The following is a 15,282-nucleotide window of genomic DNA, read 5'->3' as shown; positions in this document are numbered from 1 at the left end:
CACAAACGGTGAGCTAACATTAACCAATTGGCTAACTAGCTCACAAAGGACTTGTGGACTCAATGTTTTTCCAATACAAACTACAAAAACCGTTTTGTTCCAGAGTGCTTCTGTTATACATGATTAGTCAAATGACCTGTGAAGTCAGTTAGACACGTCAGCAGGGATGGAAATTAAGCTATCCTAAGGCTTGTACTTTTCAGATTGGGCTAGTAGAGAAGGTGCCAAACTAGCCTAACACAGCAGTGAAATTTTGCCTTTACAAACAACGAATGCCACAGATTTAGGTCCCAAATGTTACCCGGGCTAGTAGAAATTGCGGTCTGCTGGCCAGTGACCAAAATCCTTAAGTTCCATTCCTGCATGTCAGTTCCTTTCAGACGATCCGCTTACAACTGTTGTTCCGTCTCAGTGACCTTGTGGCTGAGGGTTGTAACTTTCCTCTTGAGAATTAGAATCAGAAGTACAGTCATATAGCTCATTGCAAGACCTCACCTCTTCAGGCAAATAGTACTCTAGACTGTCCTGATCATCTGCTCTGAATTTTTTTTTAAAACGCAACAATTTCAAAGATTTTACTGTTACAGTTCATGTAAAGAAATCAGTCATTTAAATAAATGCATTACGCCCTAATCTATGGATTTCACATGAATGAGAATACAGATATGCATATGTTGGTCACAGATACCTTAAAAAAAAACCTAGGGGAGTGGATGAGAAAAACAGTCAGCATCTGGTGTGACCAGCATTTGCCTCATGCAGCATGACACATCTCCTTTGCATAGAGTTGATCAGGCAGTTCGTTGTGGCAGGTGGAATGTTGTCCCACTTAGGGCTGTGACATTTTGTCAGTCGGTTGTTGTTATGCAGACTGCCAGTCTCAGTTATTGACCATTAACATGAGCATGTTTAGCATCTCCAGGCCTCCACACATACAAGCTGCTGATTCACACCTTTGAAACATCTACTTTTTTTTTTTTAAAGTCTCAAATCTATTTAATATACACCATCACAAAAAATCCATTATTTATTTTAGTCAGGACTATCAAAATATTATGATATGAAGAAAATGTATTTCAGAAGAACAGAATATGAGTTGGCCTGCTGTATGTTATCTGGTTATGCTCCATGCCATAGTTTATTTAACCCTTATTTTACCAGGTAAGTTGACTGAGAACATATTCTCATTTACAGCAACGATCTGGGGAATAGTTACAGGGCAGAGGAGGGGGGATGAATGAGCCAATTGGAAGCTGGGGATGATTAGGTGACTGTGATGATATGAGGTCCAGATTGGGAATTTAGCCAGGACACCGGGGTTAACACCCCTACTCTTACAATAAGTGCCATGGGATATTTTAGTGACCAGATAGTCAGGACACCCGTTTAACGTCTCATCCGAAAGACGGCACCCTACACAGGGCAATGTCCCCAATCACTGCCCTGGGGCGTTGGGATATTTTTTTAAACCAGAGGAAAGAGTGCCTCCTAACTGGCCTTCCAACACCACTTTCCAGCAGCATCTGGTCTCCCATCCAGGACCAATCCTGCTTAGCTTCAGAAGCCAGCCAGCAGTGGGATGCAGGCTGATATGCTTCCTGCAAAGGCTGTAGGCTTGTTCATTTAGCTGATAAAATATGCTTATAAGGCCCATGTCGTTATTTTATATTAAATTATTTTCATAGTAAGAAGAATATAATTGATCTTAGCTGAATAAAATAGGATATTTTTCCCATTCTGGAGCGAATATGAAGTGGCTTTGGAATGTAAAAGTGATCATTTGAAACTGGTCCTATACACTAGTTTTAGAGTTATTTGGCAACTTTAGTTGTAAATGATAAACCTTATGTTATGATTTCAAAGACATTCTATATGGGCTGCATGATGCGATTATAGCCTATTGATGATTTTGGGAAGTTACAACAAAAAGAAGCTTGTGCTCTGTTCCTTGCCTCAGGCTGCACAGCTGTTCTTACATCAAGTGATCAGATTTTCACCCATCAGACTATTCTCAATTTAATCTGGTCTTTACTAATGTGTAAAATTTGTTCTGTTTTAGAATGGCCCATTATCAAATGAACAGGAACAGGGGAAAAAAGGCATGTCATCCTTATGCACTTGAATAGCAAATGGGGGCAGCACACTGACCAGGTAGGCTACTTTTTTTGCAGAGCATGTGCTTAATATGAGCAGCTGAGAAATAAATATAAAAACACATTTCACTCCACGCATCAACAACTGTTTGAGGAGCATGTGCTCTCTGCGCAACAGGTGATGTTCCACCCAAATTCTGTATGCCATGGGCTCTCCAAACCTGTTCCTGCAGCTACCCAGTGCTTAATTTGGGAAACCAAGTGAAATCTGTTGGGGAACATCAAGAAGGAAGAAGGCGCTCAGGAAAGGAATAAAGGAGAGAGAGGAGGAGATGGAAACACATGGGGCTGAGATATTCTGTATAGCTAAAGGGAATGTGTCATCCTATTAATTAAATATGAATAGAAATTAGTCCCTACTAGGCTATTTAAAAACAAATTCACTATAACTGTAGACTAACTGTGAGCCACCCTGCGCAATCAATGAACCAACAGCATCGCCTAGGGCTATAAGTTTTCTCACAGATGTTGGAATGTAGCATAAGGTAATCAGTTCATCTAGTATGCATAATAATACAATCCACTCTCAAACTCACAAGACATCGTAATTTTTTTTTATGTATTTGTATGTTTTTCTGCTGTGCGTAATATGTGGTAGGCTAAGTATTGTGTAACGGCACAATCATAATTTTGATTCCGTTTTTTTTTGGGGGGGGGTTCGGCTGGGGCTCATAACTCTAATATGCATATAGATGATTTGAAATAATCATCACCTTAAAGGCTGTCCATTTCGTTGTGCTAGGCTTTGAAACAACCTGCTGTTGAATTTCTTTCTTCAAATGTATTTTCACCGTGAAGTGAGTTTTAAAAGCATGATACTGTTTTGATAAGTGTTTGACATCAAATGCAATCAAAAATCACATCATAGTGGCAGGTCCTACAGGCTCTAGTTTTGTCACACCTGGACTACTGTTTAGTAGGGACCTTGGAAAATTTAAATTGGCTCAGAACAGGGCAGCATGGCTGGCCCTTAGATGTACACGGAGAGCTAACATTAATAATTTGCATGTCAATCTCTCCTGGCTCAAAGTGGAGGAGAATGACTTCATCACTACTTGTTTTGTAAGAAGTGTTGACATGCTGAATGCACAGAGGTGTCTGTTTAAACTACTAGCACACAGATCTGACACCAATGCATACCCCACTGCACATGCCACCAGAGGCCTCTTCACGGTCCCCAAGTCCAGAACAGACTATGGGAGGTGCACAGTACTACATAGAGCCTTGGCTACATGGAGATCTATTCCACATCTGGTAACTGATGCAAGCAGTAGAATCAGATTTTAAAAACAGATACAAATAAACCTTATGGAACAGCAGGGACTGTGAAGAGATACACATAAAACACACACTCTACACACATGTACACATTAAACACGCACTCTACACACACGTACACATTGATTTTGCATTGTAGATATGTGATAGTAGAGAAGTGGCCTGAGGGAACACACTTAATGTGTTGCGGAAAGTGGTATGAATTGTCATGTAATTTTTTTAATTGGATAAAACTGCCTTAATGTTGCTTTACCCCAGGAAGAATTGCTGCTGCCTTGGCAGGTACTAATGGGGATCCATAATAAATAAACCATAGAAAGCCATCTAGCCATGAGCTAATTTGAAAGACAATAAGGAATTTCTCTAATCTCATATTCAGCCTGCCACCTTCCAGCAAACCACAGCCAGTCAGAGGATGCAAGCTATTTTAGTTGTTTATATAAATACCTTAGGATTTGTGATTTTTATTGTATTTGCCAATTTTAAAAACAGTACAACCACACGTGGACAAAATGCATTTACAATCATTGACAACGTGATGCATCTAATAATTTACAGTTTAAATAGATTATTTACATATTGATTATACCAAAAATCGGCTACATTTGTCATTAATTGAACATACTATATATGAGGGAATGCAAACAGTTGTTTTCTAGCAGTAAATTATACTCCCTAAACCGCCTCACCCACTTGAAGAGAAGTCTTGATGACTATGTACAGTAGGTGGCGGCACCTCTTAAACACCACAGGAAGTACATTTTTACATTTTACATTTTAGTTATTTAGCAGACGCTCTTATCCAGAGCGACTTACAGTAGTGAATGCATACATTTCATTTCATGCATTTGTTTTTGTACTGGCCCCCCGTGGGAATCGAACCCACAACCCTGGCGTTGCACATACTATGCTGGCGTTGCAAACACCATGCTCTACCAACTGAGCCACAGGGAAGGCCACTTTGTTACCATCCACTATCGAGTTTTCAAACCAAAATAAATTCCACAGGATCTTTCTGATGTAAAATGTTTCTCCATGAGACGTTTGTTTGTCACAACTTAAATTCAGTTTTGATATTTTAAAGGACGTTTGATTGCGCTGGTTTAGCTTTTCTTTATCTGAACGCTTTGACAAAGTAACTCTAGCGTACACATTTACTTTCATGTTTTTTTATTTGAAGAAAGAATCGCTTCCAAGATGGATCGGGTAAGTTTGGTGGACTGTTATGAACAGTGTCCTTACTGTGGTGTATACAATGTCTAAGTCTAGTTTTCGTGGATCTTCCATATCTATGCGTTCCATTTGAACAGCTAAACAAAATAAACCAGGGTGTTTATTTCAGCAAAGTAGCCTACTAGCCAATCGCACAAACAATGGTTAGCAGGTAAAGTCAGAACCATGGAGAAATAATTAAGCATAGGCTACACCAATTATGTATATAAACCCTGGATTGCTGATGATATGTGTTGGCCATTGAAAGGCTACACCAATGATGCATGCTACATCTCACTTTTGCAACATTTTTCATATTTTATTGTTCTATTACATTATGTTGTAGTCGCGCTGAGTATGCATTGGTTGAATCGCAATGTTAAATACACATTTCCCAACTGTTGTGTCTTAGCTCTTATTACTTATTTATGTAATAAGAAAGACTCTGAATACAATAAATTGAACTGGAGCTTGACATTTACTGAAACGAGTTAGTACCAGAATAATGTAACGACCCGGTATTGTGTTCTGTGTTTGTGGGTGTGTTATGGTTCTCATGGCTACTAGCAGGGGTTAAATATGTCAGGACAGAGGGAAAGGTTGGGGGGGTATGATGGGTAATCCCGTGGGATTTGGAAATGCATAAATAGGGATTACTGTCTCATCTTCTCTCTTTTTCTGTTCGGGGCCTTGATCTGTTCCTATGGGAGTAACCCTTAATTAGACTTGGTATAATTGTGTACGTTCGGCATTTAGCAGCGTGGGCTGTGGCCTGAACAATAGCCCAGTTTAGGAATAAACCTGTGTTCTGACCTGCACACCTAGAGTCCGTCTCTTTTTCCTTTATGACCCAGCCGGGTCATTACATTGGCGTCAGAAGTGCTTTCGAACTACGGGATCAAGACTAGGCGAGTTAGCTGTTCAGTATAGGCCGGGTTAGCTTTAGCGTGACTCGCATCTACGGTCATGATGCTTGGGGCGAGGCGGAAAATTAAGGGAGAGTCGGACAATGTGTCCGTTGTGGGCTCGGGGGTACCCGGTCGGGAGGGTCGGGCGGCGACTGCCGTAGAAGAGCTGGAGGGCCACATGGCGGGAGTTAAATTGTCAGTCAGCAAGATGGCAGAACTGGCGGGTTTTCCTTCACACCGCTCGAGAGCAGACGTCACGGCGACGGGGATATCGACGTCACCGGGTGCGGAAATGGCGGGGCCTGCTTATGTAAACAGAGATGGCAGCGGCCTATTGCCATTAGCCACGGTAGCGGCTAAACTACCAAAGTTCAATGGACAAGGTAAATGGGAAGTTTTTTTCACTCAATTCGAGTTGTTGGCTAGAGCCGGGAGGTGGTCTGACGAGACGAAAGCGTTACAGCTTGCCCTGAGCCTGACAGAGGAGGCGTCGGAATGCCTGTTAACGCTAGCCCCGGACGAGAGGGGCGACTACGGTGCGCTAGTGGAGGCATTGGGGGGCCGTTTCGGCAGCGACGCGTAGCCCAACATGCTGCGGATTGAACTGAGTAACAAAAAGAGACTTCGGGGGGAATCGTTAAAGGCGTTGGCAAGTGGTATTCTGAGCCTGACCAGGCGGGCTTATGCAACTATGCCGATTGGGGTGCAAGACGAGCTGGCACGGGACAGTTTTATTAGAGCGCTCTCTTCCACCGAACTGGGTAAGCATGTTCAGATGGCGGACCCACCATCTCTGCGGGCTGCAGTGGAGATAGCCAGGAAGAGGGAGCTGATCTGGGGTGAGGGAGTGAGAGTGGAAGTCGCCAGTCAACCAGAGGTGAGAGCAGTGGTGGCTGGGGTGCCAGGGGTCACGAAACCAGAGTGGGTCGACGAGTTGGGCGGGCTAGTCAAGACTGCTTCGCTTGTCATGGAGAGGGGCTCCAGGCAGCGTCGCAGTGTCAGCTCAACTCCTATTGTCTGCTGGGGTTGTGGCCAGCCTGGCCACATTCAGCGGGAGTGTGGCAGATTCCCCCGTCACCAGGGAAACGACGGCAGGTTCTCGCGCAGGGGGCAGCGCGGACCCACTCCCCCGCCCCCGAACCCACTGTAAGCAAAAGAGGTACCCAGCAGCGCAGACAAGAGGGTGGGGACCTGCTCCCCCAGGGTGTAGCTGCCGCCGTGTTTCCTAGTCCGGTAGTTGTGGTGGGACGTACCACCGTTGGGGACTTCTGCAATGTCATCGTCAAGGTAGAGGGGGTGGAATGTTTGGCCCTGGTCGACACGGGCTCTACAGTAACCCTGGTGAGACCAGACATACTACCTGTTGGGGTGCGGGTGGAGCCGACCCTTGTCCAGCTACGGACTGTCACGGGGGAGCTAGCCCCCATGTTAGGGAAGTGTCAGCTATCTGTGACTGTGGGGGGAGAACTGTGGGGTGTCTGGCGTGGGTAGCAGCGGTGCAGGACCCCTGTATACTAGGAATGGACTTTTTGAAAAACTGTGGGGCTCAGTTGGACTTAGCGTCGGGCACTTTGAGGCTGTCGGGGGGGCCCACAGTGGGAATGTCGCCTTCGGGAGAGCCAGCAGGGGGCAGGGCTGTCCCTCCGTCTTCCTCCAAGCTTGCAGAAACTCCACCGGTCATCCCGGCTGCTCCCTTGGTCGTTGTGCCATTCCAGCAGCTGTCTCCGGCGGCGACGGCCTTCACTCCCCATCATGGTGCAAGCACAGGCAGCTCAGTAGCCCAAAACACACTGGCTCCTTCACCCCATCAGCCCGACGGGGGGAAGGAGGAAGCTATCGACGCCGTCGAGGCTGTGTGGCTGAAGAACTGTCAGGGTCTGGATGAGAGACAACAGAGACAGTTAAAGCAGCTGCTGTTGGACTTTAAAGATCACTTCGCTTGGGGGGAAGATGAGGTAGGACAAACGCACCTAGTTCAGCACGAAATAGACACTGGGGATGCCCGACCCATTAAAATTCGGCCCCGTCGTATTCCCCTTGCCAGGAGGGAAGCAGCAGACACAGCTATTGTTGACATGTTGCGGGCTGATTTCATTGAGCCATCAGATAGCCCATGGTCCGCGCCAGTCGTCATGGTGCCTAAGAAAGGGGGTAAACTTAGGTTTTGTGTTGACTACAGGGGCCTAAATTCTGTCACCACTAAAGACTCTTATCCCCTACCGAGGATTGATGAGTCGCTAGACCACGTGAGAGGGTCCTCGTGGTTCTCCTCCCTTGATCTGCGCAGTGGCTACTGGCAGGTGCCCCTCTCGCCAGGGGCACGTGAAAAAACGGCCTTCTCCACAGATAGGGGCCATTGGCAGTTCAAGGTGCTGTGCTTCGGGCTCTGTAATGCTCCTGCCACCTTTGAGAGGCTCATGGACAGAGTGCTGGCGGGGGTTCCGAGAGACGAGTGTGTTGTGTACCTAGATGACATATTGGTGCACGGCACATCATTCAAGGGGGCACTGGGGGCACTTAGGCGAGTGTTGGAGAGGATCTCGGGGGCGGGGCTAAAATTACATCCGGGAAAGTGCCATTTCATGCGAAGGGAGGTGGCGTTCCTGGGGCATCAGCTGGGTGGTGAGGGCATCAGCACGATGCCAGACAAAGTAGAGGCTGTGAGGGGGTGGCCAGTTCCAGGGGGAAAAAAAGAGGTTAAGAGCTTCCTGGGGCTGGCATCCTACTATCGTAGGTTTGTGAAGGGGTTTGCGGGGGTAGCGGCTCCTTTGAACCACCTTCTCAAGGAGGACACTGTTTTTCAGTGGACCGAAGAGCACCAGCGGGCGTTTGAGGCTCTCAAACGTGCCCTGATGGAGGCCCCTGTCCTGGCCTCACCAGACCCGAACCGTCCGTTCATCCTGGACACCGACGCAAGCAATGAGGGTTTGGGGGCTGTGCTGGCTCAGCGTGGTCCTGATGGGGAACACGTAGTAGCTTATTACAGCAGGACTTTTGATAAGGCTGAAAAACGCTACTGCGTGACAAGGAGAGAGCTTTTGGCTGTCGTGGCAGCAGTACGCCATTTCAAGTACTACCTGGGGGGCCTGCCGTTTGTGGTCCGGACGGATCACTCCGCCCTGCAGTGGCTTCTCTCCTTCAAGGAGCCAGAGGGTCAGATTGCCCGCTGGCTGGAGGAGCTGCAACCCTACGACTTCCAGGTGGAGCACAGAGCCGGCCTTCGCCACAGCAATGCAGACGCCTTGTCCCGCCGCCCGTGTGCTGAGGATGGCTGTGGGTACTGCGCCAAACGGGTGGAGCGAGAGAGAGAACTGTGCAGGGAGGAGGGAGTCACCGCCACGGTGAGTCAGCTGAGTGTGACAGAGTGCCGGGAGCTTGAGGCTGTGGACGTTGGGGAGTGGAGGCGTCGCCAGGAGGAGGACGCAGAGCTGCGTCCTGTGCTGCGGTGGGTGGAAGAGAGAAGACGACCGCCGTGGGGGGAAGTAGCCCCTCTATCACCAGTCACCAAGGGACTGTGGGCTAAATTCACAGTCCTTAGAGTGGCTGAGGGAGTGCTCCAGAGGGGGTGGAAAAAGCCAGCGACTGGAGAAATTACGTGGCAGGTAGTGGTGTCCAAAAGGCTGCAGTGGAGCGTGTTACAGCAGCTTCATGGGGGAGTTGGCGCAGGGCATTTTGGGGTCTCCAAAACGTTAAAGCGCATGCGTAAAGGCTTCTATTGGGCCAGGCACAGGAGGGATGTTGAGGACTTTTGTAGGCAGTGCGACGAGTGTGCTGCTAAAAAAGGACCTCCAGGTCAGTCACACGCCCTCCTACAACAATTCCCAGTAGGGGAGCCCATGGAGAGACTGGGGGTAGACATAGTGGGGCCGTTTCCAACCACAGACAGAGGTAACAGGTGGATTCTAACCGCTATGGACTACTTCACCAAGTGGCCGGAGGCTTACGCTCTCCCAGACCAGGAGGCAGAGACAGTAGCTGATGCGTTGGTGGGGGGAATAATCAGTTGGTTTGGGGTGCCACAGTCTATTCACAGCGACCAGGGGAGAAACTTCGAGTCACGGGTGTTCTCAGAGTTGTGTAGACGGTTAGGCGCGGAGAAGACGCGCACTACTCCGCTTCACCCCCAGAGTGATGGGCTGGTGGAAAGATTTAACAGAACGTTAGCACAGCAGCTGGCCATCGTTACCTCAAAACACCAGAGAGATTGGGACACCCACTTACCGTTTATTCTTATGGCATGTAGGTCGGCTGTTCAAGAATCGACTGCGTGCTCCCCAGCGCTACTAATGTTAGGTCGTGAGTTGCGCACCCCAGCTGAACTGACGTTTGGCCACCCTCCTGATAATGACGACGGGGTTTTGCCTGGCCCGAACTATGTGTGTCGTCTGCAGAACCGGTTAGAAGCGGCTCACACCTTCGCAAGAGAGCAACTCGAGAACGCAGGGGTGCGCCAAAAGCGCCACTATGACTCGCGCGCTAGGGGAGGCACTTTGGAGCGGGAGAATGTGTGTGGCTTCACAACCCCACGCGCAAGAAGGGGCGGTGCCCAAAGCTGGACAGTGCATGGGTGGGGCCGTGTCTGGTGATAGAGAGAGTGGGGGAGGTGACGTACCGGGTGGAGGTCCCCCCACGGAGCAGGAAGGTGGTGGTCCACCGGGACCGATTGGCACCCTACAGAGGGAGGAAAACGGTAGGAAATGGGAGTGAGGTCTCTGATGTGAGCCCACGGGAACAGTCTAACGAGGAGACTCTAGCGCAACCTGAGCCTGGGATGGGAGCTGCTTCTTCAGAGGGCGCTGGAAATGACATTGGGGCAGATGAGTGTTCTGGGGGTTCACCGGTGAGAGCCACGGGGAGGCCCAAGAGACTGATGCGACCTCCGGGTCGTTTTAAGGATTTTGTTGTGTAACCCTAGGGGCTAGGGTTTAGAAAGGGGGGGGCTATGTAACGACACGGTATTGTGTTCTGTGTTTGTGGGTGTGTTATGGTTCTCATGGCTACTAGCAGGGGTTAAATATGTCAGGACAGAGGGAAAGGTTGGGGGGGTATGATGGGTAATCCCGTGGGATTTGGAAATGCATAAATAGGGATTACTGTCTCATCTTCTCTCTTTTTCTGTTCGGGGCCTTGATCTGTTCCTATGGGAGTAACCCTTAATTAGACTTGGTATAATTGTGTACGTTCGGCATTAAGGGGTGTGGGCTGTGGCCTGAACAATAGCCCAGTATAGGACTAAACCTGTGTTCTGACCTGCACACCTAGAGTCCGTCTCTTTTTCCTTTATGACCCAGCCGGGTCATTACAATAACATAGAACAACACTGCGCATGACCAATGGTGTCCATTCTTAAAGAGGACATCAGTATTAACAGAACATTACACCTACCATCATATCTAAGCCATTATGACGCCAATGTCGATAATCTCGCAAATCAACTTGATTGGAGATACAACACACTCCCCACCTCATCATGAGCTGTCCAGCCGTTACAGAGTACCATATACCGGATTTCTAACAGGGTCTTTAGCAATGAGTTTTCAGAGTATTTTATGCGCCCACATGCCTCAAGTGTAGAAGTCAGATTAAAACAAGCATATAGCTACCATAAAGTGTCCATGTGATTTAAAAAAATGTTGGATTGACTAAATTTGTAGGTGCAACAGATTTTATTACATTTTATAAGTTATTGCTCTCACAAGCATAATTCTGTCCATTAGGAACCAACAATGAGCTCCTTTTTTGTAGCATTTGACAATGCTAACATATTTTAGCCAAATTTCAGAGTTCTATCTGAATGGGTCAGAAACTCTGTTGCTCTGCAACAACACAGCTGCTATTAGCTAATGTTCGCTTGCTTGTCCAAAGTCCAACAGCTAGCCTCTGTAAATAGTTAACACCAGTCAGCTGAAAGCTAGTTAACTAGCTAATGAACAGGCAAAGAAATGTAGCTAGCTATATTTGTTTACGGAAGATTTGTTACACATAACTTCAGCCATTAGCTAGCTAGAGTCATACAACAACATATAACCTCAACACATAATATATCTAACGATAGCTAATTCACTTCCAAATGCCAGCCCTAAATATTTACACAAAACATAGATGGCTAACTACATCAGTTCAAAACCAACAACAAACTTTGTGGAAAGTGTCACGATGCTACCTTGCAATGCAATTTGGCTTTTGCAACACTAGCTAGCTACTCTATTAGTCCAATCTACGGTAAGACCTTGCCATTTATCACTGTCAGACAAGACACAACTCAAACTGTAGCTGAGAAAACAATACAAATGTAAACAGCATGTTGTCCACTGCAGTGAGCAAATGCATGCTTGCTTAACATCCAGAATAGATTCCAGTGTGCTCTATCTCCTGGTCTTGACATTTGAATCCACATCTGTGTAGATCAACAGTGGCCAAACTAACAACTGCCATTTGACGGGCTTGATTATTTTTACAGCTCTGATCTGGATGGGGGACTACCCCATGTGTTGGATGTTTGCACTGAGTTGTAGTGGTGAGATGCTAATGAGGGCAAGAAAATATGTTATGAAGTATTTGTTTTTCTTCTGAATGACATGTATTGCTCGAAAGGTAAGAAAATACAGGCAGGTTCCACATTACTACAAGAAAAAAACGCCCGGTCAATTAATCATGATGGTCTTGCAAGTGTAAAAGCAAAGCGTGCTTTCATATACACTGAACAAAAATATAAAGGAAACATGTAAAGTGTTGGTCCCATGTTTCATGAGCTGAAACAAAAGATCCCAAAAATGTTCCATACGCACAAAAAGCTTATTTCTCTATTTTTTTGCAGAAATTTGTTTACATCTCGGTTAGTGAGCATTTCTCCTTTCCAAGATAATCCATCCACTTGACAGCTGGGGCATATCAAGAAGTTGATATAAAAGGCCACTCTAAAATGTGCGGTTTTGTCACACAAAACAATGCCACAGATGTCTCCTAGTTTTGAGTGAGCGTGCAATTGGCATGCTGACTGCAAGAATGTCCACCAGAACTGTTGGCAGAAAATTGACTGTTAATTTCTACCATATGCCTCCTCCAACGTTGTTTTAGAAAATTTGGCACTACGTCCAACCAGGCCTGACAATCGCAGACCATGTGTATTGTGCGGGCGGTGTGCTGATGTCAACATTGTGAACAGAGTGCCCCATGGTGGTAGTGAGGTTATGGTATGGGCAGGCATAAGCTACGGACAACAAACACCATTGCATTTTATCGATTGTCAATTTTAATGCACAAAAATACTGCAACAATCTTGAGGCCCATTGTGAAGTCAATTTCTTTTTAAGGTAGCTGTAACCAACAGATGGATATCTGTATTCTCAGTCATGTGAAATCCATAGATTAGGGCCTAATGAAGTTATTTCAATTGACTAATTTCCTCATATGTACTAAAATCTTTGAAATGGTTGCGATTTATGTATTTGTTCAGTATCATTTTTTCAAACATTGGAGAAGTTTAGCCTTGTGCTTCAACTTTCTTGGTTATTGCGGAAATTGACCCACCATGCTGTTTACTTTGTACACGTCATATCGCATAGTCTACCTTTAAACTTAGATTATGCTATTCTGTTCGTTTGAATGTTTTTATTTTCTTAATTCCTGCCTAAAGATATGTTAGACTGTTTAAAATGTAGACAATGTGCGTCATTGTTGGATTCTTCTAGTGTAGGCCTACCTCAAGTCCCGGCAGTGTGTTAACTTATTTTAACTATTCAACTTAATAAATAACTTAATAAATAAATACCCTGGTCCTTCCCCCACCAGCAGCCAACCAGCAGTGCAGCTACCAGTCCCAGGGGACCCCTCAAGGAGGTATACTGACAGACAGCTGTAGGGTACTTTGCTTTATAAAATAAGCAACAACCACCTGGACCAATTCCAGGATTTAATTTAATCATATCACTTTTGCCATGTTTTATAGTGTATAGCCAATGAGCCAGGGGGCTTGGTTGGGGTGAAAAATGTCTCCATCGTGATTAATGTTCTTTTAAGGTCTATGTCCCTGGAGTTGAAAATGTGTTCTATCATTGTAGCAATGGTAGCTTTCTGTGTGTTATCACTATTTCTATTCATCCCTCCATCCAATTCAGTTTCCCCATAGAGGTTTTACCCTACGACAACGTCAGCATACAGTACATCAGGTTATTACTTATGTTTACCCTTTAATCATATATCATTGGAAATATTAGATTCATAGCTATCCATCAGACACATCTTCAGAATGTTCAGATCGACAGAAATGTGATCTTTGAAATCTAGGATGCATATCAGAATTGCCTGTCATTGCTTTAAAAAGAAAATGTATACATTTTTAACTTGGTTTGACAAGTGGTTCTGAAATGTCATAAAAATTACCTTTAAAAAGTGGCCAGGCCTCGGGCGGGGAGAACCCCAAACCGCACCCCCACCCCATCATGGGCTACCACCTCCACCCTGACCTCCACTCTTCAGAGGTCACTACATGCCTCAGGACTTTGATGTCAATGTAAGAGCAAGGGGAAAAAAATCAAATAGACAAACATACTTTGATAATGTCATGTATTTATCAGATGGACAAAACAGGACAAAAATACACATTTGGAAAAGATGAAGATCATAAAAGCAAATTAAAAAGAGTAAGGGACCAAGTATGGACTGTTGCCAGAAGAAGGTGAAGAGTAAGGAATATTTTGACTGACTCCAATATTATGTTAATGCTGAAGACCCACAATTGGATCAATGAATCTAGCCAAGGTAGCGAGCCTTGAGTCACCATTTGGAATACTATTTACATTTTTTACATTTAAGTCATTTAGCAGACGCTCTTATCCAGAGCGACTTACAAATTGGGTACTATGAAATGCAAGTGTCTAGTTTTAGCATTATGCATTAATTAAACGACTAAGGGACAACGGCAAAAATCTTGCAATCAATGACCTAGCATTAAAGGTAAGAATCTCTGGATTAACAATCTGTTAGCTAAATGTAGTAATAAATACATTTGCAACATTTCTATAAATTGACAATTCTGTGACATGTGATGGGCAAGTTTTAAAATTACACAATACCTGTTAGTGTTACGCCCCTGAAAAAGGGGAGAAATAATCACGAGAGTGATACGGTATTGTTTCCTCAATGAGAACTTTTACTGTAACGAGGAAAAGACCGCGATTTCCCCGCGAATTTGGGTGGAGACCAGAGCAATCGATCTCAGGCTCATAGATTAAAGAGCATTTAGTAGATCACAGATTAACACTTTTCCCCTTCAATTAGGCACCACAAAATAAAGTAATCAATATAACGTTTACACATTCCTTTTACAATTCTTACCCTTTGTACACTTGGATTTTAACTTTTTAACACAATTATATGAATGTTGTCAATCTCTATCAACTAATACAGAATGCATGATCTTTTTAACCTTAGATGTTTTAAGATCCTCACATACTATGAACTTACTAATACTTTTTAATGTATAACAGGCTATGAGTATTTCCTTTAACCTGTCACATTAGCAAAGGTATCAGCTAGAGATGATATGCAGGAGCTTTTAGGGGATTTGTAGCGTTGCATGACGTCTACTTTTATCCTAATTAGCATTTGATGGTAAATGAGGGGGGGTACTTCCTGTAAAAACACAATCTCTCTTTCTTGACTGCTTCCTTCCAGCAGTGTGTGTCAGGGAGATTCCTAGATGTGAGAAGTGTGCAGGAGGACCTGAAAGG

Source organism: Salmo salar, chromosome ssa03 (genome assembly GCF_905237065.1).
Source record: "Salmo salar chromosome ssa03, Ssal_v3.1, whole genome shotgun sequence".
NCBI classification, from domain to species: Eukaryota; Metazoa; Chordata; class Actinopteri; order Salmoniformes; family Salmonidae; genus Salmo; species Salmo salar.
The sequence above is the reverse complement of the archived record's forward strand: the minus strand, read 5'-3'. Positions refer to the sequence as shown.